Source organism: Microcaecilia unicolor, chromosome 1 (assembly GCF_901765095.1).
Source record: "Microcaecilia unicolor chromosome 1, aMicUni1.1, whole genome shotgun sequence".
NCBI lineage: Eukaryota > Metazoa > Chordata > Amphibia > Gymnophiona > Siphonopidae > Microcaecilia > Microcaecilia unicolor.
Window position 1 is genome coordinate 670889813 of NC_044031.1, and position 25883 is coordinate 670915695.

Below are 25883 nucleotides of genomic sequence, written 5' to 3' on the forward strand. Positions count from 1 at the left end.
AGAATTGATTTTAAAGTTTTTGATGAATGTATTTAGATGCTTGTATTTTAAAGATCTAAATACAATGGTTCTTTGTCATAAAAAACATTAAAATCAATTCTCCATTTAAATAGATAATCCACTGCATTAAGGTATCTGAAAAATTCCCAGATGGTTGTTCTGGTGGTTCTGTTATGTTATCCACATGGAACTGATCAGGTTATTGCGGAATAGAAGTTTTTGAAAAAAAAAATACAATTCAGAATGCTTTAAAGTAGGAATTTGTTTTACTGATCTATTCAACATACGTCATACTTTCAATGTGAGAGAACAATTATAGAAATATTGAAAAAGTAATTAAAAATAAGAAATTGAAAAGTTGTAACTTTATAAGTCTTCACATCCTTTGTTGTAGCAAGCCCAAATTGATTCTGGTTTCTGAAAATTGCCTTTTCAAGGCCCATAATAAGTTAGAAATTGCTCACCACATCACCACAGTCATAATAGTTCATTTCATTTGAATACTCTTAGTTGAAGAGTCAAGCTGCTTCTTTTTTATATGGAGTGAATTTGATGCAAGGGCCTAAACATGCCAAGCAAGGCTGTGCCAAAAGAGCTCTAGGACAGATAGTCAAAAGCACAGAATGGAGGAAAACTATATGAAAAATGCAATACGTGTCTGTTTCCTTTGGGGCATTATCAGGTCCGGTGTTGTAAAGTGAAAACAGGCACCACCAAGACATTTCCTTGATCACGCCATCCTTCCAAAGTCAGCAGTTGTGGGTTTGAGAGAACTGATGGGAAAGGCAACTGTGAGACCTAAGATTGTTTTAAAAGAACTACGGAGGTCGCTGGCTGATGCTGGAGAAAATATAGACGGTTCAACTACTACAAAATTACTCCACATGCTTGGCCTCTATGAAGAAAAGCCACATATCCCAGGATTCTATATATCGCGCCAAGGTTTCTGTGTGGAAATCAAATTGTATTCCATACTAAGGCACATAATTAGTTAACAAGCTAATCAGTGCTGATAATTGGATATAAACAACCAATTATCAGCACTTATTGGCATTAATTAGGATTGATGCACACTAGCTAAGCAAATCTGTAACGTGGTGCTTATAAATATGTCATATAGTTGAAAAGTGAGTGTGGAATGGGCGGGTCATGGGCATTTCTGATATGTATGTGCATTGTTATGCAATACATCCGCTCCGTGCCTAATTTAGGCGTTGGGATTTATGAGAGAGAGAGAAAATAAAAAAGGGGCTTCAAAACTGTTTCAGAATCCAAAAAAAAGCTTGTTCTTTGTTTACAGCTGGCAAATGCATGGTGGTGGCAGTATAATATTGTTGGAGGATCAGGGACAGGGAAGCTTGTGAAAATTAAAAGAAAGATGGATGGCACAACATGCAGGCTGATCTTGGAGTTAACCTCTTCTAGTTTGCCATTGGCCTGAGTCTCTGGTGAGAAAGTTCAGCTTTCAGCAGGACAGTAATCTTAAGCAGAAAGCAAAAACAACAATGGAGTGACACAGCAGGAAAACAGTGAATGTTCTTGAGTGGTCCAGTCAAAGCTCAGACCTGAAGCCAATAGAAAATCTGACAAACTTGAGTGTGCAGATGGTCCCCAGCCAACTTGTTGTATCCTGAGCTTTTCTGCCAAGAAGAATTAGCATAAACTGCATCATCCTGCTGTACAAAGTAGGTAGACATTTATTCTAAATGTTTCATGGCTGCTTCTGCAGCAACTTAGGCTTGCACCTACTGTTGAGTCAAAGATGGGGGGGGGGGGGGGGTGCAACGGGTGTTTTTAATGACATTGAACAAAAGGGCAGGAAATTAAAAGCATCTGAAGCCTTTTCCTCCTTCATATCCAGAGATAACTGCAGTAAGAGGTAAAAAATCAAAACAAAAAGAAGGACTTATTTAGGGCCCTGTTTACTAAGCTGCACTGTAGGCATGCAGACGTTTTAGCGCATTCTAATTTTTAGCACGCGTTAATTAATGCTAGAGACATCCATAGGAATATAATATGTGTCTCCATTGTTAGCGTATTTTAGCGTGCCTACAGCGCGGCTTAGTAAACAGGGCCCTTAGATTTTTATGATACACATTATAATAGAGTCCTAGCCTAACAATTGATTAAGATATATCTGTTGTACACTGTCTTCAGTGAATCTCTTTTGTTAGAACCACTGGCTAGTAAAATTCACTAATCCCCTGAACTAGCTGGAATCCATGTTGGGATGCACAAATATAAAATTAATCTTTTCACAGATGATTGCTGATATTTTTAGAGCATGTGTCTCAGGGGATCCCCATTTTGGTGGCTCATCTTGGTGGGTTCCTTTTCTGGGTATTATGTAAGCCACATTGAGCCTGCAAATATGTGGGAAAATGTGGGAAAATGTGGGAAACAAATGTAACAAATAATAATAATAAAGATTAATTTTGATAAATTGGAGGCAATGGTGTTATCTACCAATTATAGCTGTCGGCACCTGCCAAATTTCCCTTTGGCCTGATCTAAGGGTCCGCTGAAGTATTTATAGAGGTCTATCTCCATCTAGATGTGGGTATTGTGTACAGTAAAATTTTGTGGGAGAAGTTGGAGTCTTATAGTGCTATAGAAATGCTAAATAGTAGTAGTAGTAGTCTATTCGAAATATCTGTCATCGTTGGCGGGACCTCCCTATATCCTTCTTGGGTCGAGTCACTTTGGTTAAAATGGTTCTTCTTCCTAAGGTACTCTTTCCTCTCCAGATGATGCCTATTTGGATTACCCATAGGGATGAACTGGTCTACTGATGGGTGGTTTCTTCTTTTCTTTGGGGGGCTGGTAGAGTGTGGTTTGTCTATAATAAGCTTGTTCGGGATTGAAGTAAAGGGGGAGCAAACATACCATATCTCCGTCTTTATAACGTAGCAGTGACTCTTCGCTGGATACATGAGCTCCACACTGGGCACTTTAAATTTGCTTCTGAATTTGTGTGGGAGGATGATGCCTCCTCTTCCTATGTGTTTAATATATTTCACTCTAGGAACAAACGGGTCTGGTTGTCTCCTTTCTCTCATCCCCTGAAGTTGGCTTGGGACTGGTGGAGAACTCAGTTAGGGGGAGCAGAGGGACCTTTTCTCTTCTTAGAACTCTTACAGAACCCAGATTTTGCTGCAAACCAGGATAGATCTCCTTTTGAGACATGGGTCAGGGGGGTTGTAGATATGTGGGTCAGGTGACTGCCTTGGGGCTGGGTCGTTTCCCTTCTTTCTCGCAGTGTCAGACGGCTTGGATTATCCCACAGAAATATTCCTATTCGTATTTACAACGTTGACACCAGCTTGCCTCTGTGAAGGGCCCCCAATGGCACATATCCCTCTTTCACTACTTTGGACACTATTGTTTTGCAAATGCCTGCTAATCAGAACAAGCTTTCCATGTTGTACAGCCTAGAGAGAGAGAGCATAGACTTCATCTTTTTTTTTTTTTTTTTACACCGGGCAGCAGCATGGAATGCACATTTGAGGGTCAAAGTTTCTGTCACAGTTATTGCGGTGCTTCAGTTTAGCCTTCTGGGTTACTCCTAATGTGGGTCTTCACGAGATCCAGTTTAAGATTTTGTACAATGCTTATATTACCAGAAGCAAATGCATGAGCCTTTGGAAGTCAGATGTGTGTGATAAATGTGGCTTGGGTCGGGGCTCCTTGGTACACCATTTTAGAATGTCCTTTGCTTTAGAGCTTCTGGCCCAGCATTATTGCTGTCCTGAAAGATGTCTTAGCTGACTCCTATTAGTGGTCTTATGGGGTTCTGTTAATGGACTCAGATGCTGCTCTAGTGGACCAGGGGCTCTCAGACTATCACCTCAAGTTCATTTTGCTGGCTTTGGTTTTGGCTAAGAAAGTTATTCAACAGTGGGTGGGACAACTTGCCCCGCCTCTTGCACACTGGTATGCCAGTATGTGGCAGATGGCAGACTGGGAGTGCAGGAGAGTCTCTGCTGTAGCTCATAGGACCTCTCAGGAATATTGTGGCTTGTGGAGGTGTTGCCTGGAGCGGCTACCTACATTGCCGCCTCCTGCTGTTTCATAGCTCCTGGACACGGGAGGGGGATGAGTGAGGGGTGTTTTCTTCTCTTTCCTTTCCTTTGTAAGATAAAATACAGGTGGGACACTTAACAGAGCTTCAACGTAACAGTTATGATGGTTTTGTGTTTCACTGCCTTGCTTATTTTCTGCATTACTAATTTTGTGTTTCATGCTCTGTTTTGTACTACTTGTTAATAAAAAGATGAAAAAAAAAGGAAAAAAAGCACATTTTTCCAGAAGAGAATTGTTTACTGATATAGGTTTCTAATACTTTAGTGAAAACGGGTATGCTTGCCACTGGACGGTAGTTTGCAGGTGATGTTACATTGGAGTGAGAACAATTGTGCCCATATCAGGAGAAAGAGACTCAGTTTTTAACAGCTCATTGAGATCATCGAGTAACCATTTTACTTCTTCCATAGGGATGGATTTGAGTAGGTGTGTTGGGCATTGGTCCAGGGAGCAGTTGGCTCGGGAGCATTTCTGCAGCAGTGATCTTACACCCTTAACTGTTAGTAGTTGAAAAGATTCTCAGTTTTGGTTAGTTTTGAGTCCTTAGATCATTCATTTTAATTACGTTTTGCCTGTACAGTTTATATATCCACATATGATCTCAGGTTGTTTTCTGTGCCATTTTTTAGACAGCGTTTAAACATTTTGTTATTAATGTATATAGTGGATTTATTATATATATTTCTTTTTAGCACATACATATTTTTTATATATCTAATTAATTCTCCTCCTGTTTGTAGCTGCTGATACTCACAGGGATTTAGCTTTTTTAATATTCAACCACAGATGTTTCATATTCAAGTTTTCCTTTTCTTTATTTGATATACTCGGTAGGACATATGCCATCACAGCAGTTCACAATAGTCTTCATTTATATTTTTTTATGTTTTTATAAAGTTTTATGTTTTGTTTACATTTTTGAATTGTTTATTTAATTTTATATATGCTGTCATATGGTTTTTACAGTTTATAGTCTATTATTATGGTGTGTATGTATGTGTACGTATATCTATATATATACTTTTTTAAAAAAAATATAGTCACCTTTTTTTTGTTTTTGCCCATAGTTTGTGTGACCCCTGAGGCAGGCGAGTGGTTCTACCGAAACATGGGGGTCCTTTTACATGAGGTGCTTTTTAAAGATTTGTTGTCCACTTCACTGTTTGTTGGAGGTCATTTGGTCCACCCCTACTTTGGTTTGTTTTGTTTGGGCTATACTTAGGGGCTCTTTTTCCTAATTTAATTCTTTTGGATTGTTGTGTAAAAAGTAGTCACATGGAAAGAATGCACCTACTTTTATATGATCTCAGAGTAGGCCTTCCTGGGGCGCAGTTTGGGAGGAGTAGAGATGAAGTTGCAATGTACCCATGTGTTTCCTAACATGGGTACACATGTAGCATGCATGTGCACATTTACACCTTTTTCAGAGTGGATGTAAACTTGTGCATGGCCTTATGTGCACTGTTGAGGCTGGTTCTGTGATCCTATTTTAAAAGGGCACATGGGTGTCCATTTGCCTTTATAAAATAGGCACCTTTTTGTAATCCTCCCATATGTGTTCTGTTTATAAAATTACCTTCATAGTGGGCTGTGCCTTAATATATGTGAACATATAGGCAGAAACTAGGAAACCCGGCTATCACAGTCATCTCTACTACTCCTGAATATCATGTTTATCATTCTTGTAGATGAATGCCTGCATCCTTGGAGGCACTAAGGCTCATCATATTATAGAAGCCTCCCATTATTTTTGCTCAGTATATGGTACTGGTTTCAGTCATAGCAGAGTGGAAACAATGCATTTACATTGCTGTAGTTCTAAGCTGTAATGATATCATAACGTATTGAGTGATTAGTGTCAAAGGACTCATACCTGGAGACAGTGCTCTCCCTTTGCCTGTAGTTTTAAATTATTCACCTCTGGTTTTAGAGAATTTTCAAGTTTGTACCCTTTAGCAATCAAAAATATCTGTCTTTCTATGAATGAAAAATTGTGAAGTCAAGATCACAAAGAATTTCTCAATACATTATATTCAGCACAATCCAAACATTTATTTGTACTTATTTTAATATGACAACTGGTGCGCTATTGCAGAATCAAGGCAAACAAGCTGCCCAGAACCAGCAAAAATGCTGCGGATGTTTTGGCAGGATTTACCTGCCTTGGGGACCAAAATCTTGCAGAATACACAGTTCAAGAAACATAATTTCTCTATTCAGCAGTAAAAATTTGTCTTATAAAAATACATTTAGATGCCATGTCTCAAATTTCCTGAGGGGAGCATACATACACCCACCTCACTTTTAAGAGGAAATATGGTGCAGGAGGTAAGAGGTATCATTCTGTCGTGATTTGCACAGCAGTAAATAATATATACAAATAATTCAGTAGAGAGCATGTAACAAAAATAACTAAAAAATATTTATAAAATAAAATACGCATACAGACATGAAGAGTCAAAACACTGAAGACCATGATATAGAGATGGAAAGTCCACTGCCCCAAACCCAATGATCCCACAAAAGTGGTCAAAAACAAAACAAGAAAACTTAAATAAGCAAGTAAAAGTCATCAACTACTATTAATGGGAAGTCTAATCCAAATCAAATGCCAATTGGAAATACCAGGTCTTTAACCCTGATTTAATCCTAGACTATGAAAACTCAGTCCTAAGCTTAAGGGAAGAGAATTCCAAAAGACTCGTGCTAAGTAAGCAAAAGAAGAGTAATGAGTAAAGCCTAATCTGTTGGTAGTGGAACAGATAACGAGCTTTGTTATGAGGATTTCAAAACATGGGAGAGCAAATAAAAAAGCAACCAGTCAAATAAACAGGCAGACCAGTATGCTACACTTGATGCCCTTGTTAAATCTTAAATTTGCATCTACAGCTAATAGGTAGCCATTGATACCTATAAAGAAGTAGAGTCACATAATCAGTCCTACTAGCTCACAAAATCAATTTCACAGCATGGGGTTTGGGGGCCTCTGGGTGGAGTGGGTATGGTACTTGCCCTATGTGATATATGCAGAGCAGATGCTGGACATGCTTCCTGCATGTACTACACAGGCTTTGCACTTTTAACATATATGTAGTTACTGACCCTTCCAACAAGGGACCCCTGGATGTTCTACTTAGCAGGTCTAACTCTCTGCAGCAACCTTTATGGAAATGGATGTTCCTTCCCCTTCTGTAATGGGAATAACATCCATATTTTTAGCTTGCCAAAATCTCTCCCCAAACACCCCCAGACCACGCCCACTTGCCAGATGCACGTTCTGCAGTTTTAGACATTCATATCTTGGCTTTGTAAAATCAAGATATGGACGTCTAAGTTCCAGTTTATGAATATCTGAAACACTAATAGTGCTTCTAAAATAAACACCATAGTCAATTAAACCTCTGAAGCTTGATAGGTATTTTAAAGGGGGATGTGAGTAAAAGAAATCCTTCTCCCACATGTTAATTGACCACTTTTGGGGTCATTGGAGTATCCATGGCTATTCCTTTTATTAGATGAAAATACTTTCCATTTAGCATAAAATAGTTGTAAGAGCTATGGAAGTCAGTTCACACTGAAAATGTGTGGGCACTCTTTAGTGTCTGTTCGAGTTTCCAAGATATTGAATAAACCTGAATAATCACATCTTGTGGAATATTTACGTATAAAGCTTCGATATCCTCTGTGACTTAAGAGCCTTTTTTATAAATCCATGGTAGTGATTCCTGCACAGTAAAAGAGAGGAAGCCCATAGGAATTGAATGGGCTTCTTCTCATTTACCGTGCAGGAATTGCTAATGCAGCTTTGTAAAAGAAGCCCTAACAGCAAATTTTCAAATGGGCCTGAGAGCTGTTTAATTTATACTGTTGTCAGATGAGTCCCTAACAAAAGAAGGATAAAAACCCTTAGAGGAAATAATGTGATGTCCAGGCAAAGAATATACTACTACTACTTACTTCTATAGTGCTACTAGACTTACGCAGCCCTTTACACTGGACATAAAGAGACAGGCCCTTCTCGACAGAGCTTACAATCTAATTAGGACAGATAAAGAGTACAAATAAGAGTTAAGGGAATTACTAAGGTGGGAATGATAAAATATGGGTACTGAACAAGTGAGTAAGGGTTAGGAGTTAAAAGCAGCATCAGACTATTGTTGTCTTATGTCTAAGCTTACAGCTAAAAAGCGTGGACACCTTTTGCAGTTTTCTAATGTATGGACACTCTATATGAGATGGCGGGATATTTCTGCATGATGGGTTTTTTTTAAGCATAATAGTTATGTTTTATTGAGTCACCATACTTGAAATTCTTGTTTTGTTATTTCAGTTGGGTTAGGAACTGGGGAGGGTCTTTACTAGGGGTAAGGGACTTATGATATTATAAAAACTGCAAACATGTATTATTGCTTTCTGTATACATTTATGTGTTTATTGGCAATAAAAGAGAATTGAAAAAAAAAAGGAGTTAAAAGCAGCATCAAAAAAGTGAGCTTTTAGCCTAGATTTGAAGACAGCTAGAGATGGAGCTTGACGTACCGTTTCAAGAAGTCTATTCCAGTCATATGGTGCAGTAAGATAAAAGGAACAGAGTATGTTGTTAGCGTTGGAGGAGAAGGGTGCAAATAAGAGAGATTTATCAAATGAACGGAATTCCCGGGGAGGAGTGTAGGGAGAGAAGAGTGGAGAGGTACTGAGGAGCTGCAGAGTGAATGCACTTGTAAGTCAGTAAGAGGAGTTTGAACTGTATGTGGAAGTGGATAGGGAGCCAGTGAAGTGACTTGAGGAGAGGGCTAAAATGAGCATAGCGATACTGGCGGAATATAAGTCGTGCAGCAGAATTTTGAATAAATTGAAGAGGAGAGAGATGGCTAAGTGGGAGACCTATGAGAAGCAAGTTGCAGTAGTCTAAGCGAGAGGTGATAAGAGTGTGGAAAAGGGTTCTGGTAGTGTGCTGAGAAAGGAAAGGATGAATTTTGGTGGTGTTATAGAGAAACAACAGGTTTTAGAGGAGAGAGAGGAGTCGAAGATGACCCCAAGGTTATGATGAGACAGAGAGGATGAGAGTGTTATCCACAGAAATAGAGATTGGGGGAAAGATAAGAAACTCAGTCTTGGTCATGTTTAGTTTCAGATGTCAGTGAAACATCCAGGCAGCAAAGTCAGACAGGCAGGCTGATATTTTGGCCTGGATTCCTGCTGAGATTTCTGGTGTGGAAAGGTAGATCTGGGAGTCATCAGTGTAAAGGTGATACTGAAAACCATGGGATGAGATCAGAGTACCAAGGGAAGAAGTATAGATGGAGAAAAGAAGAGGTCCCAGGACAGATCTCTGAGGTACACCAACTGATAGTGGGATAGAAGTGGGGTAGGATCCACCAGAGTATACACTAAAAGTACGATGGGAGAGATAAGAAGAAAACCAGGAAGGAACAGAGCCCTGAAATCCAAGTGAGGACAGCGTATCTAGGAGTAGGCAGTAATCAACAGTGTCAAAAGCAGCAGACATATCGAGAAGGATGAGGATAGAATAGAGACCTTTGGATCTGGCCAGGAACAGGTCATTGGAGACTTCAGCAAGTGCTGTTTCATTTGAATGGAGAGGGAGAAATCCAGATTGAAGTGGATCAAGAAGAGCTTGATATGCAAGAAAGTCAAGACAATGGTGGCGAACAGCATGTTAAAGTATCTTGGATAGGAAAGGAAGGAGGGAGATGGGGCAGTAGTTGGAAGGACAGGTAAAGGTTTTTTTAAAACATGGTGTGACTGCGGCATGTTTGAAGGCATCAGGAACAGTCACAGTGGAAAGTGAAAGATTGACGATATGACAGATAAAAGGGATGAAAGTAGTAAGTAGGTGGGTGGGAATAGGATCAGAGGAACAGGTAGGTAGTTTTGAGGAGGAAAGAAAATGTGCAGTTTCCTCTTCAGTGATTTCAGAAAAGGAAGCAGGGGTTAGAGGGTTGAGAGAATGGACTAAGGGAAGGAGAGGTGGAAGTGACCTGGTTGAGAATTCAAGTTTAATCTTGTGAACCTTATCATAAAAGTACTCAGCCAGAGTCTGGGGAGAAAGTGAAGGGGGAGTTGGAGGTGAAGGCACTTTGAGGAGAGAGTTCAGTGTGGCAAAGAGACTTCTGAGGGTTTGAGCCAAGATAATTTGTCAACTAGATGTAGTAGTCCTGTTTGGCAAGTAAAAGAGCAGACTGGAAGGAGGTCAGCAAGAATTTGAAATGTATGAAGTCAGCATGGGCATGGGATTTCAGTCAAAGGCGTTCGGCAGAGTGGGCACAGGAACGTAGGTAGCGGATTCTAGAGGTCAGCCAAGGCTGGGGTTTGGTATGCCTTACAGAACAGGGAATAGGAGGAGCGAGAGTATCCAGAGCAGAGGAGAGAATAGTATTATAGGGAGAGACAGCATTGACAGACCTGAATAACATAGTGGTTGAGAAGGGATTTGAAACCATGGAGGACAGAGTAGAAGGGTCAGTAGCCTGAAGATTCCTAAATGTATTGGTTGAGATTGGATGGGACTGGGGGGGAGGGTGTTTAAGTGTGAAAGTTATCAGATGATGGCCAGAGAGGGGAAGAGCTGAGGCACAGAAACTAGAGAGTGAGCAGTTAGAGAAGAAGATAAGATCAAGACAGTGACCATTCTGGTGAGTTGGGGGTAGTGGAGCAGTTTGAAGATTGAAAGAGGATGTTAAAGCAAGAAACTGAGAAGCATAAGAGTCAGTGGGATCATTAGCATGAATGTTAAAATCCCCAAGAATGAGGAAAGGAGATGAAGGTTCAAGAAAGAAGGAAAGCCAGGCGTCAAAGTCAGTGAGAGATGAAGAAAGGGACTTATCAGGGGGTCGATAAATGACTGCTACTTGGAGAGGCAGAGGAGTGAATAGACAGATGGAGCGAACTTCGAAGGAAGAAAAGTAGTGAGACTGAGGTGGGAGAAGAGGTTAAAAATCTACAGGAGGGTGAAAGTAGTAGCCTGACACCACATCCATGGCCAACCGGGTGAGGAGTATGGGAGAAAAGATAACCTCCATGGCACAGGGCCCGACTGAAGCAGAGTCTTCAGGGCAAAGCCAAGTTTCAGTTAGGGCAAGCAGATGGTGAGTACGAGATATACAGATGTCGTGGATGTATGAAAGTTTGTTGTAGACAGAGCTGTCATTCCACAGAGCACATGACAAAGGCAGGGAAGAGAGGAACAGAAATTAAATTGGAGAAATCACGGTGTGACCTGCACGAATCGGATGAGAACTGATGTGGAGGACCAGGATTGGGATTGATGTCCCCAGCAGAGATTCCTTATTCCTTGGGAATAGTCTGAGGATGTTCTCTCAACTGACAAGTCACAGGAGGATTCCATCATTTTCAATTGTTAATCCTCAAAAGTCCCCTTTGACCCTGGAAGATTATTTTTTTTTTTAATGAACAAGTTTCTGATTTCTTGTACGCCTTGATGAGTCTTCTGTATGGAGTACATTTCATCTCATTTGTAGTAATTTTCATCACATACAAATTTCATACTTTATCATTTTAAATTATCTTCAACATTTGTAATTGCTTCTCTGATTCAGTCATATATTTAGAAAGTAAATACCTTTCATCCCTAGATTCTCCAGATTAACATTTTAATGCCAGATTCAGTGTTCTCAGAGACTCCTTTTAGTGTGCTCCACTGGAGGATCATATTCCATTTTTGCACAAAAACACTATCTTCCTTATCCTCCTCACCAGGCCAGTCCAGAACCAATGGGTTGTGCTTACCAACCAGCAAATGGAGTCAGAGATTTATCACTTGTGAGATCTGCTTTCTGCATGGCACTGCACAGCCCCAGCTCAACAGTATTTCTCTATCTCCTATAGATGATGATAGGCTTGCGGTGCAGTGATCTTTATCTTGTCTTGTGTGGCTTGCTCCCGAGTTAGTTGGAGAATTGGTGACTAAGTGTGGAGAACAGGGAATAATCCAGAATCCAAAGGAACCACAAGTAGGCATACTAGGAAGAGTCTGGGTTCCTCTTTCCCTCTTCCCTTGTTTGGCTAATAGGCCAGGGGTTTCTGCTACTTCCTCCTTCTCCCTCCCTCTGTTGGATCCAAACAGAAAAAAGGAACAGGAAGGACTGCAAAAGGAAGATACTCGAGCTGGTGAACAACAGCTGATGCCCGGGGGGAGGGGGGAGTCTGCCAGCAGCTCGAGGAAGCTTGGGCAGGCACCTGGCATGTTCTTTTCGGAACTTTGGCGTGTCAGAAGTGGCACACAAGCTTGAAGTGTGTCTTTGTACAGAATGCATGGGACTACCATCTATGTTGGCTCCTACCTCTTCAATTTCTTTAACAACAGTTTCTCCAGCACCTGTGCTGGAAAGAGGGTTGGTGGATTCTCTGTTGTCCCTTGGAGGGGGGGGGGGGGGTCTTTGGAATACCAGGAGACAGCTTGAGGTTCCTGGGAGCAGGGTAACCATTTCCCATGAAGTTCATTTTATTTAAGGAAGGTTAGGGTGCACCACAAAATCAGAAAAAGCAGTTTAGGACTAGGGATTCAGGGGAACACAGGTAGTCCAAAAGACTGAGGATGAAAGACTGGGGTTCCAATCTGTAGTCTGTGGTGCCATTGGTGCATGGCAGTGCTTCCAGTATGGTAGGTAGAGAGCCCTCACTGTTCCCCCCCCCCCCCCAAAGGAAGGAGAGCGCCCATTTGGGGAAGGTGATGATTGTAAGGTAGTATACCTCTTTTGCAAGGGAGGGACTATTGTCCACCATTGCTTAGGCCTTTGAGACATTGAGCATGTTGGAAACCTCAATCCAGGAGCCTGCCTCAGTAAGAGACCCTAAGCTAGAGGAGATTAGAAAGCCTCCTAAAGCTCAAAAGTATATTCATTTTAGCTAGGCCAAATGGAAAGAAAAGTACAGCCCACTTCTTTTCTCTGTTTTTAAATTGCTGTTTGAGAAAAATTAGCTCTGGTGGTGTAAAAGTATTTTCAAATGAACAAACTCATAAATGGGCTGTTTAATTAGTTGTGCTGTGCCATTGTGAGGAAACAGGGTATTTGCATTAGGGCTGTACCGAATATTGGATTCGATTTGGCCCGAAATAGTGATTTAAATAAGAATATAAATAATCCAAGGCTAAATCCTGCTGAAATAAACAGTAGATCTCTGATTTCACATTGTTTCTTTCTTTCTTTCTTGTTTTTTTTTTTGTTTGGATTTGCTCACACCTTTATTGGTAGTAGCTCAAGGTGAGTTACAGTCAGGTACACTGGGTATTTCTGTTACTCTATTATGTTAAAGCTCAATGCCCATTATTCGTGTTTGGCCGAATAGTAAAATATGCTATTCGGTACATTTTGTCCATTGTTTGCTTAAAGTTTATTTGTTCTTGTGAAAACAATAAAGCCTATTTGCTTGTAAATATTAAGCTTGCCAGCAGGTGGCAGCATGATAATGCTGTACTCTAGTTACTGCCCTTCAGAGATGGAAGTGGTTTATGCTTGTGTTTCTGAGGCAGTGAAGTCAAGAAAGTGAAAAACAATAGTTAAGAACAGTTTATTTATTTTTTATTTGTTACATTTGTATCCCACATTTCCCCACCTATTTGTAGGCTCAATGTGGCTTACATAGTACCGGAGAGGCCTTTGCAGGCTCCCTTGGTGTGGAGATCTTGAGAGGCAGGAAATAGCTGGCAGAAATAAACTTGCCAGAATAACATAATAGCAACTTGAATCTGTCCCTCAAGAGACATCCAGGGATAAGGGGCTGTGAAGTTGTCAGAATCTCAGAATGAATCTTTAAAAGATACAGATTTAACTTTGGAGACAGGTTAATGTGAAGACCAGTTGTTTTAGTGTGGAATCCTTTTTGCTTTGCTTACCTGTTGTACCTTTTAGTCTTTTGGGGTTCATTGTTCACTTTATTATTTGATAAATTTTGTTGTGTATGAGTTCTATGTTCTGTGAGACTGATTAGAATTCCAGATAGGTGAGCCATAATAAAATCTCACTGATTTTAATGTGAAAGGTCTGGGTTTATTACTGCATATATGTAGATGACATTCATTTTATTTTTCCTCTGGCTTTTCCTGTTTCTGCCCCTACAGGTAACATAGTAAATGATGGCAGATAAAGACCTGAATGGTCCATCCAGTCTGCCCAACAAAGTAAACTCATTTTACATGGTATGTGATACTTTATATGTATACCTGAGTTTGATTTGTCCTTGCTAATCTCAGGGCACAGACCATAGAAGTCTACCCAGCACCCCATATCTATTCAGTTACGATTAGGGTGTAGATCGTAGAAGTCTGCCCAGCACTGGTTTTGCTTCCCTGTGATCTCCTGTCAGGTATGCAGCTTGGCATTTCTCCTGGACTCATCTTTGAGGTTTAGATCTCATTAGGGTTGATGAGTCTAGGCAGTCCTTTCGCTACATCCCAATTTTTTCACCAGGCAGACAACACAGCTCCCTGGACATCATGTCTGGTCAGCAAATGTGTGCCTCAGTACTCCGCAGAAGAGAATCACCGACCACTACCTTTTGCTTCTTATTGGCCAGTGATCCGGCGGCCTTGGGATTTTTGATGGTTGTTTCCTCCTTTTCCCAAAATGTTTTCATCTCTTCTACATCAAGGGCTGTGAACGGATTTTTCAGTTCAATAGAAGATAGAATTGGGGGGTTAATTTTGCACAATTTGGTTACCTGTGTCCAGATATCCTTTTTCTACACAAAATCTTCTCTCTGCTGGTGATCCTCATTGTCTTCGGGATGATGTTCTGCTTGTTACAGTTGCTTCTTAGTTTTACTGCCACCTCTCTTAGTTCATGTACTTCTTTCATGAGGGATTCAATGTGCATGCATCTATCGCATGAATCCAGAATGTTGTCTTTGGGCCAAGCATTCAGCCTGACAGAGGCAGGAGCTGTAATGAGAGCCTCGGCTTTTAGGGCACAACATTTCTTTGCCATACTACAATTATAGGAGCTATTTATACCTGTGGATACAAGAAGTGAAGAGGTCTACCAAAGACCCAACCCTGTTTTTTTTCCTTCATCTGTTCAGTAAGTTACTGGAAGCAGGTAGTTTAATTGTTAACTCTATAGAAAATAGAAAAGAGTATGACTTCTTGCCCCCCTTTTGAAGTGGGCAAAAGTAAGTAGTAAGTTTAGACTAAGCGAAGGTAAATTGATATCCTTCTATTAAGGTATACAGAGAGTAACGAACCTGTGTTTATGTTAAAAAGAGATATTTTTATTCTAAAATAGGAGGGGCACCTGGTACAAAGCAGAAAGTTGGAGAGCTACTGCAATCAGAGATGATTGTGGAGAGGCTGAGTTTTTTTTGCAAGAACGGTGGCGCTGGTAACCTCCTTCAAATAGTCTGTCTAGGTTTTGACCTTCATTGGCGTCAAAGACCACCAAATTGCCCACTGAGGGTGTCTCATTGTAGCTCTCATCACAAGGAGATACTTGCAGAGAAACTCTCCCACCTTGTAAAGGCCTACGCTGTCGAGCCTGTTCCACATGGTGAACAAGGGAAGGAATTCTATTCCAGGTACCTTCTTGTGCTAGAGAAGATAGGGGGGGATGCATCCCATCCTAGACCCAAGGGCCCTGAACAAATTCATTGTCAAAGAAAAGTTCAGAATGGTTTTCCTGGGCACCCTTCTCCTCATAATTCTGGAAAAAGATTGGCTATGCTCTCTGGACTTAAAGGCTGCCTATACTCACATCTTGATATTTCCAGGTCATAGGAAGTATCTCAGATTTCGGGTGGGAACACGTCACTTTCAGTACTGCATGTTGCCTTTTCGCCTAGCATCAGCTCCCAGGGTTTTCACCAGGTATCTAGTGGTAATCGCAGTGTTGCTACGCAGACTGGGAGTCCATGTGTTTCCCAACCTGGACGATTGGCTGGTGAAGAGCACATTGAATGAAGGTGCTCAGGAGTCCATTAGGAGAACTATTCAGGTGCTAGAGCTACTAGGGTTCATTTAAAACTGTCCCAAATTCCATCTGCTCCCTGTTCAACAATTGGAGTTTATTGGAGCCCTGCTAGACACACTGTACCGAGTCTTTCTCCCTGTACCGAGGGTGGACGCTCTAGTCGCACTCACCACTTGGGTTTGAGGCAGCCTTCAGATCACAGCTCGGCAGATGTTGAGGTTACTGGGCCACATGGCCTCCTAGGTGCATGTCGCACGCATGGGACGTCTTCACATAATTGCCCTGTGGACCCTAGCTTCCCAGTGTTCTCAGGCCTCTGGGAACCTAGCGGATGTCATCTGGGTAACACCGAAGTTGGTTCAATCCCTCCTCTGGTGGATGATTTAATCCAATTTGACCATGGGACTTCCTTTTCAAATTCTTTAGTCCCAGAAAGTGCTAATGACGGATGCATCCTGCCTGGGGTGGGGAGCTCACTTGGATGAGCTTCACACTTAAGAGTGCTTGGTCAGCTTAGGAAACAGATCTGAAGATCAACCTTCTGAAGCTACGGTCAATTTGGAGTGCTCTAAAGGCTGTCAGAGATTGATTGATCAACCAGATTGTACTCATTCAAATGGACAATCAAGTTGCAATGTATTACACCAACAAGCAGGATGATACCAGATCATACCCTCTGTGTTAGGGGACCATCCAGAACAAGATAGTGCTCAAAGCCATCTACCTGGTGGGCAAATCAAACATCCTGTTTGACAAACTGAGCAGGGTCATGCAACCGCACAAGTGGTCACTTTGCATGGGCGGTGCTTGTGAGATCTTCTGAGTGTGGGGCATCCCCTTGGTGGATTTCTTTGCCACTCTGTACAATCACAAAGTCCCTCGGTGCTATTCAGTGATCAGGGCATATTACAGATTAGTGTCTGATGCTTTCCTCCATTGGGGGAACAGCAGGTATGCATATCTTCCCATCCTTCTTTTGGGGAAAACTTTGCTGAGCAAGACCACAAACCGTGATCCTGATTGCTACTTATTTGCCCAGGTAGATCTGGTTCCCTCTTCTGGAGACCCTTGGAGATTGGAGTGTTTTCCAACCCTCATAATGCAGAACGAGGTATCTCTTCTTCATGCCAGCCTCCAGTTCCTGGCTCTCACAGCCTGGCTGTTAAGAGCTTAGAATTTGCTTCCTTGCATCTTCCTGAGGTTGTCATTCTTTCAAATGGAGGAGGTTTGCCATCTGATGTGAGGGCAAGGCTCTAGATCCTCTTTCTTGCCCTACACATATCCTGCTTGAGTACCTTCTATACCTCTCCGAATCTGGTCTTAAGACCAACTCCATGAGGATTCACTTCGGTACAGTAGTGCTTATCATTACCATGTGGAAGATAAGCTCATCTCTCAACAGACTCTAGTTGTTTGCTTCATGAGAGGTTTGCTGTTGACAAAGCCTCCTGTCAAACCTCTACCTGTTTCATGGGTCCTCAATGTCAGCCTCACCCAGCTGATGAAGACTCCCTTTGAGTTACTTGATTCCTGTCATTTGAAGTATCTCTCCAGTATCTCTCCACACTCGTCCTTCCCTACACCCCTTCCCGTGCACTCCGTTCCCTGGATAAATCCTTCTTATCTGTTCCCTTCTCCGCTACTGCCAACTCCAGACTTCGCTCCTTCTGTCTTGCTGCGCCCTATGCCTGGAATAGACTTCCTGAGCCCCTACGTCTTGCCCCATCCTTGACCATCTTTAAATCTAGATTGAAAGCCCACCTCTTTAACATTGCTTTTGACTTGTAACCACTTGTATCCACTCGCCTCCACCTACCCCCCTCTCCTTTTTCCTCTACACATTAATTGATTTGTTTGCTTTATTTTTTGTCTACTAGATTGTAAGCTCTTTGAGCAGGGACTGTCTTCTATGTTTGTGCAGCGCTGCGTACGCTTTGTAGTGCTATAGAAATGCTAAGTAGTAGTAGTAGACGTACATGACTTGGAAGGTCTTGTTTTTGGTGGCTGTTTATTCAGCTTGCAGGGACAGTGAGCTTCATCACAAAAGAGTAGTTCTCCACACGCACCCTAGGTTTCTGTCTAAGGTTATGTTGGCGTTCCATCTAAACTAGTCTGTCGTTCTTCCAACAAAACCTCTTGCTCATCCTGGCGAAAGCGCACTGCACACCTTGGACTGCAAACGAGCATTGGCCTTTTACTTGGAGCAGACTAGGCCCTACAGACAATCCACCCAGCTTTTTGTTTCTTTTGATCCCAACAGGATGAGGGTCGCCACCGGGAAATACACAATCTCTAATTGGCCAGCAGATTGCATTTTTTTCACTTACGCCCAGGCTGGTCAGACTCTTGAGGGTCATGCAAACCTCATAATGTCAGAGCCATGGTTGCCTTGGTAGCCCACTTGAGATTAGCCTCTATTGAAGAGATTTGCAGGGCTGCAACATGGTCTTTGGTCCACAACCACATCTCACTATTGCCTTGAGCAAGATACCCAATGCAATAGTTGGTTTGGACAGACTGTTCTGCAGAATTTGTGTGCAATCTACAATCCAGCTCCACCCTCCTAAGTCCATCTTGTTCTGTTCCAGGCTGCACTCTCACATAGTATGTATATAGTTTCAGGTTAATTAATAGTTTGAACTCGGCGTTGCGCGTTCCAATTGTCCTACAGTTCTTGTTTTTGGTGGGCCTTGTAGCTAGGGATTCCCACATGTGAGAATAACATGACCTGCTTGTCCTCAGAGAACGCAAAGATACTTGCCTGTAGCAGGTGTTCTCTGAGGACAGCAGGCCTTTAATTCTCACATACCCTCCCACCTGCCCTTGGAGTTGTCTCTTGAATCAATAGGTATTTTACTGTACTGATGGTCCTGCACTATCTCGGCGAGTGGAAAGGCACTCATGCATGTGCAATGGGGATACTGTTGTATGTTTTTAAAGCTATACTATGCTGTAAAAGCGTTCCACACCTGCAACATGGATGATCTCGCCCACATGTGAGAATCAATGACCTGCTGTCCTCGGAGAATGCCTGTCACAGGTAAGTATCTTCACTTTACTAGAAATTGCTAGCTATCTTACATTGTAATCCACACTGATCTGGTTTGGTTTGTAGCAGAACAATACAGTATAATACAATTATAGCTTATAGACCACTCATACCATAAATAGTTCAGCGCTGGTTACAAAAAGATAAAGGGAGCTCTGAAGCCCAAATTTACATAGTTATAATTGATAAAGCTTATAAAAAGTTAAAAATTGGAAAATAGACAAGTTTTAAATAATTTGTGAAAACTACCATAATTAGTTTCCCAGCGAGTGAATGATGGTAATTGATTCCACTATTTTGCAGCTTGATTCATAAATCCTAATGAAAGTATAATCGTCTAACACCTCCCCAGAGTAGAGGGAAATTGAAGCAGTTTTAATTGTAATTTTTAGGTAGAGGACCTCCATAGCTGAACAAAACCCATGTAAGTGTAAGGTTAATAAACCCTTATGGACTAAGTCAGAGGTTGAGCAGAGGACATTAATGGAGTGTTATTGTGGAAGCTCTGTATGCCAGAAACCCTGAATAGTGTTTTTCAAGTTCTGTTGAAAATGTCTTTGCCTTTTCTGAATATTTAGTATGTGGCAGATACTGTTTGGAATGATAGTGGGTACTATGACTTAGGTCTTGTATCACTTTGATAAGGGGAAAAGCAAGCAGCTTGCCAATAACATTTTAGGTAATCTTATTGGAATGGATGGAAATATAAAATCCAAATTTTTGTCATAGCAGGGCCTCATTAGGAAGTTGAATTTTGATAAGAAATGTAAATCTCTTTCCTCTGATTTTTAAGACTGGGAAAATTAAAACCAAAGCTTCAATTCAAGAATTAAGCAGGTTATGACATTTAAAAAAAATATCATCCCATTTTCTTCTCGGGGATTTTCATGGACGAGTCACCAAGCAGTTGCTTTGGTTTTCTTTACTAATTTATTTTTCAAAACCAGAAATGGAGGAAATTTGCATTTTCTATCGCCGTCTTTTTTGAAGTAAATGCAGTATATAAAGCCTTAAATAACAATCTGCCTGCCGTAATTTCTGTTTTGCAGAGAATAAAAGGCACTGCTTCCCCTAGTTTTTTTTTGTTTCTGGAGGAGTAATTCACCTTAGTCATGAACAATTTTATGGAAAAGTGTATCCATCTTTTTGCAGATGGTTTGACAGTTGTCTCAATCAATTCTTTTCTTTCCACCACTTTGTGCTAAGGCCCAGGAAAAACAGTATGTCTGAGAAAAATGTGAGTTATTTGACAACACATTGTGATGGGTTGGGTCTGTATGTTTTGGAATTTGATATTTATCCCAGTTGTACATTCCTCTGTCTAGGCTAATTAATGCCATTGTAAATAAAACACATCTGTAGATAGAAGCTATGATCATGGAAGCTCATGTATGTTGTCTTTGGATAATTCTCATGTTGTTCAAAATATTGTCACAACCTTCGGAGATTGAATTAAAGCAATTAATTATTCTATGCTTACATGGTGGTAGAAAAACTTTGTTAAATAAGGGATGCAAAATAAGACCAAGAATAGTATATTCCTTGTCATCAACAGCAGATGAATCCATTAACTGATGGGTTGTATCCGCCTACCAGCAGGTGGAGATAGAGAACACTGAAAGCACATGGTGTTCCTGGACACCTAACCCCCTCTGCCTTCAGTATATCTCTATCTCCCAGCAGGTGTGAACGTCGCTTTCTCAGCTCCTGGATTTCTGCCTGGGGTGGCTCCTGTGCTTTGCCAGTAGAGCAGGGGGTGTTGTGGCTGGTGGTGCCCACTTTAAAGGCACACTTGGTTTTCCCTGTCCCTGCCTTACCCCATTCCCCCTCCTCCCGGAGTTCCTCTATGGCTGCCTGCCTCTAACTTTCCTCACAGTAAAAAAAAAAAAAATCTGAGGCTTTCTCCAGAGCTCCTGGTTTGGTGCAGCTTGACCGAAGCTCGTTTGACTTGGTCTCCTGAGGTGCGAGTGGTGCCCAGCTCCTCTGGGGAGGTTCCCTCTGAAAGTGCTCTGTGTGGGGTAAGTTTTGTTTTCTGTATTTGATGGCTGCTGAAGGCACTGCTCCCACTGTGGGAAACGCAGATCAGCAGCTGGGCTTTGCACCACATGCTGCCTAGATGCTAATGCTAGCACGAGCATGGCGGGCGGCGATTCTTCCCGCCTGATGCAGTTGGCAGCGGGCGCCATCTTGGAGGCGCCATGTGACTCGACCCTCGCGGTTGCGGAGGGGTCTGAGTGCAGGGGGACGCCTCGTTTCGAGGTTTCTAGAGGAGCTATTGCCTCCGCTTCCCCCAATGAGGGGGTGGATGTACAGAGTCAGTTTTTCTCCCCTGAATTTGTGCTGCTGATGCATAAGGCTTTTATGTTAAAAAGAGCACTGCCTGAGGCTCCTGACAATTCATTTCAGACTGGGTTGCCTCCAGTTCTTGATTATCCAGCGTCTGCTGGAGACTTTATTTTTTCCCCCGAGCTTTTGGCTGACGCTAAGCGTACATAAGTACATAAGTAATGCCACACTGGAAAAAGACCAAGGGTCCATCGAGCCCAGCATCCTGTCCACGACAGCGGCCAATCCAGATGAGTGAATATCCCGTCTGAGGGGGACTCTTCACTCTGTTCTCCCTCGTGGTCTAGTTTCGGGGAGTCTGAGGGGTCTGGCAGGCCCTCACGGACTGATGATCCAGACGAAGGTGGCTGCTTGCCACAGGAGTTGGATGACCCTAAAGCGGTTCAGATTTTCCACCGCGACGAGCTGCCAGCTCTCATTTCTGATGCCTTACAGGCCCATTGTATTGAAGAGCCTGACGAGGGCGCTGCCGCTTCTATTAATCCTAGGATGGCTAGTACTAAGAAGCCTTCTTGGGCTTTTCCCGTGCATGCTTCCATCCAAGAGCTTATTTCAGCTCAATGATCTGACCCTGATGGTCCTTTGAAGGTTGCCAGGGCTATGTGTCACCTTTACCCTTTGAGTGAAAGTCAGTTGGCCGTCTTTGGGATGCCTAAAGTGGATGTGTTAGTCACGGCTGTGACTAAAAAGACTCCCGGTGGAGGGAGGGGTCGCTTTGAAAGATATGCAGGACCGGCGGCTGGAATCCGCACTGAAGCGGTCCTTTGAAATCTCGGGCCTTTCCTTATGGGCAGCTATTTGCAGTTCCTATGCAGCCCGGGCCTGCCTTTTCTGGTTGCAGCAGGCGGTTGAGCAGCCCGCCGATGGAGCGGGTTCCCTTGCTGAGGTCGGCCCGCTTATGGAGTCTGCCCTGTCTTTTTTTGCTGATGCCTTTTATGACCTGGTCAGAGCTTCGGCTAAGCAGATGTCGGTGGCGGTTGCTGCCTGCCGCCTTCTTTGGCTCTGGCATTGGGCGGCTGGCATGGCCTCCAAAGAAGGCTGGTGAGGTTACCCTTTCGGGGCCTTCTTTTATTTGGGGAGGATTTGGAGAAGATTATTAAGGACCTAGGGGACTCTAAGCCCCAATGGTTGCCTGAGGATAGGCCGAGGCCTTCTTCCAAAAGTCCTTCTTTTCCCTCCTCTTCCAGGGTTTGGTCAATGTACCCGTTTCCAGCAAAGGAACTCCTTTCGTTCGGACAAACGCGCTGCGGCGTCCGGGCAACGTCCAGGAGTTCAGGGCAGTCCTCCACAATGATGGGGCGCCGGTCCACTCGTTGGTTCCCGCAGTAGGGGGTCGTCTCTCCCTTTTTCTCGAGGAGTGGACCAAGATTATTTCGAATCAGTGGATCCTGGACCTGATCAGAGAAGGTTACCGACTAGAATTCGCTGCCCCGGTGGGAGACATGTTTTTGGAGTCCCGATGTGGCACTGCCATCAAGCGGGCTGCAGTAAATGAGACCTTGCAGGTGTTGCTGAAGCTCAGAGCGGCGGTTCCGGTTCCTCCCGCCGAACGCGGCTGCAGTCGCTACTCCATCTATTTTGTGGTGCCTCGAAAAGGTGGGTTGTTCAAACCTATCCTTGACTTATGCAGAGTCAACGAGGCCTTAGGAGTGCGACACTTCCACATGGAAACCCTGTGCTCCGTCATTGCAGCGGTACAGCCAGGAGAGTTTCTCACGTCTCTGGACCTCAAGGAAGCGTATTTGCATATTCCCATCTGGCCGCCACATCAGCGGTTTGTTCAGTTTTCGGTATTGAGCCAACATTTCCAGTTTCGTGCCTTGCCTTTCGGCCTTAACATAGTAACATAGTAGATGACGGCAGAAAAAGACCTGCATGGTCTATCCAGTCTGCCCAAGACAAACTCATATGTGTATACCTTACCTTGAATTTGTACCTGTCCTTTTCAGGGCACAGACCATATAAGTCTGCCCAGCAGTATTTCCCGCCTCCCAACCACCAGTCCCGCCTCCCATCACCGGCTCTGGTACAGACCGTATAAGTCTGCCCTCCCCTATCCTCGCCTCCCAACCACCACCCCCTCTTCCCCCCACCTGCTCCGCCACCCAATTTCAGCTAAGCTTCTTGCAACTGCCCCTCGGAATTTTTCCAAGGTGATGGTAGTGGTGGCTACCTTTCTCAGGCGAGAGGGTATCGGAGTTCACCCTTATCTCGACGACTGGCTTATCAGAGCGGATTCGGCAGACGAAAGCCGACTTGCCACAGCCAGAGTTGTTACAGTTCTTCTGACTCTGGGCTGGGTAGTCAGTATGCCCAAAAGTCACCTGGCCTCCTCTCAGTCTCTCGAGTATTTGGGGGTCCGGTTTGACACTGCTTCGGGGGCAATATCCTCTTCGTGGGCTGAAACGGGTGTCTTTTCTCTTCAAGAAATCTGTCGTACGGCTACCTGGGCTTCTCAGCTCTCGTTTGTGCAGCATTACAGGCTGGATGTGGCAGCGCGGCAGGATGCACATTTTGGAGCGCAAGTGCTTGCTCGCGGAGTTGCCTGTTCCCACCCTACTTAGGGAGTGCTTTGGTACATCCCATCAGTTAATGGATTCATCTGCTGTTGATGACAAGGAAGGGAAAATTAGGTTCTTACATTGATAATTTTTTTTCCTTTAGTCACAGCAGATGAATCTATGATCCCGCCCTGTCTGACTTTAGTTTTTGTACAGATGTTGCATACAGACATTGTGCCTCATTAGGAGTACTTGAAGACAAGCTATCGGAGTTACTACATGCTGTTTTTATTGCAGGAGGTTGATAACATCCCTCCTTTATTTGGTTATTGCTCCGGTTCATGGGCGTTTGTTCTCTACTACTACTACTTAGCATTTCTATAGCGCTACAAGGGTTACGCAGCGCTGTACAAGTTAAAACATGGGGAAGGACAGTCCCTGCTCAAGAGAGCTTACAATCTAAAGGTAACAAGCTATGTAGTCAGTGTAGGTTGCTGAACATGGATGGAGGGCAGGGGAGAGAGAAGAGTTGCTGAGCATGGATGCAGGGGAGAGAGGAGAGTTGCTGAACATATATACAGGGGAGGGCAGGGGAGAGAGGAGAGTTCCTGAATATGGATGCAGGGGAGAGAGGAGAGTTGCTGGACATGGATGCAGGGACGGGCAGGGGAGAGAGGAAAGTTGCTGGACATGCATGCAGGGGAGGGCAGGGGAGAGAGGAAAGTTGCTGGACATGGATGCAGGGAGGGCAAGGGAGAGAGGAGAGTTGCTGAACATGGATATGGGAGGGCAGGGAAGAGAGGAGAGTTGCTGAACATGGATGCAGGGGAGAGAGAAGAGTTGCTGAACATGGATACAGGGGAGGGCAGGGGAGAGAGGAGAGTTGCTGAACATGGATGCAGGGGAGGGTAGGGGAGAGAGGAGAGTTGCTGGAAATGGATGCAGGGGAGAGAGGAGAGTTGCTGGAAATGGATGCAGGGGAGGGCAGGGGAGAGAGGAGAGTTGCAGAACAGGGATGCAGGGGAGAGAGGAGAGTTGCAGAACATGGATACAGGAGGGGGCAGGGGAGAGAGGAGAGTTGCTGGACATGGATGCAGGGGAGGGCAGGAGAAGTACTGGACATGGATGGAGGAGAGGAAAGCCAGGAAGGAGATGCACATGGACGGAGGGGAGGGGAGAGAGGAGAAATGCTGGACATGGAGTGGAGGAAAGACAGGAAGTAGATGCACATGGAGGGGAGAGGAGACATGCTGGACATGGATGTAGGGAAGGGAGGACAGGAGGAAATGCACATGGATGGTGGGGAGAGAGGAGAAATGCTGGACATGGATGGAGGGGAGGGAAGACAGAAGGAGATGAACATGGATGGAGGGGAGAGAGGAGAAATGCTGGACATGGATGGAGGGGCAGGAAGAGAGGAAGTGAGATGCACATGGATGGAGGGGAGAGAGGAGAAATGCTGGACATGGATGGAGGGGAGGGAAGAGAGGAAGTGAGATGCACATGGATGGAGGGGAGAGAGGAGAAATGCTGGACATGGATGGAGGGGAGGAAAGAGAGGAAGTGAGATGAACATGGATGGAGGAGAGGGAAGAGAGAGGAAGGAGTTGCATATGGATGGAGGGGAGTGAAGAAAGTGGAAGGAGATGCATACTGACAGAGATGAGGGAAAGGGAAAAGAGGAGAAAAACTACACATGGATGGAGAAAATAGACGCTGGATGGAAAGAGGGAAGAGAGGGTGCAGACGCTGGATGGAGAGAGAGAGGACAGATGCTGGATGGAAAGGGAAAGAGAGGGGTCAGATGCTGGATGGAAAGGGGGAAGAGAGGGGGCAGATGCTGGAAGGAAAGGGGAAAGAGAGGGGGTAGACGCTGGATGGAAAGGGGGGAAAGTTAAAGATCGAGGAAAGAAGAAACAAGAGACTGGGACCAACACAATTAGAAACAGTTAACGGCCA

General features: G+C 43.6%; 1 long non-coding RNA gene across 1 annotated transcript in view; it reads left to right on the top strand.

The window, feature by feature from the left end:
- The window catches only part of LOC115460599, a 54638-nt gene that overhangs the window by 12463 nt on the left and 16292 nt on the right, over nucleotides 1-25883 (top strand). The gene's annotated exons all lie outside the window — the stretch shown is intronic.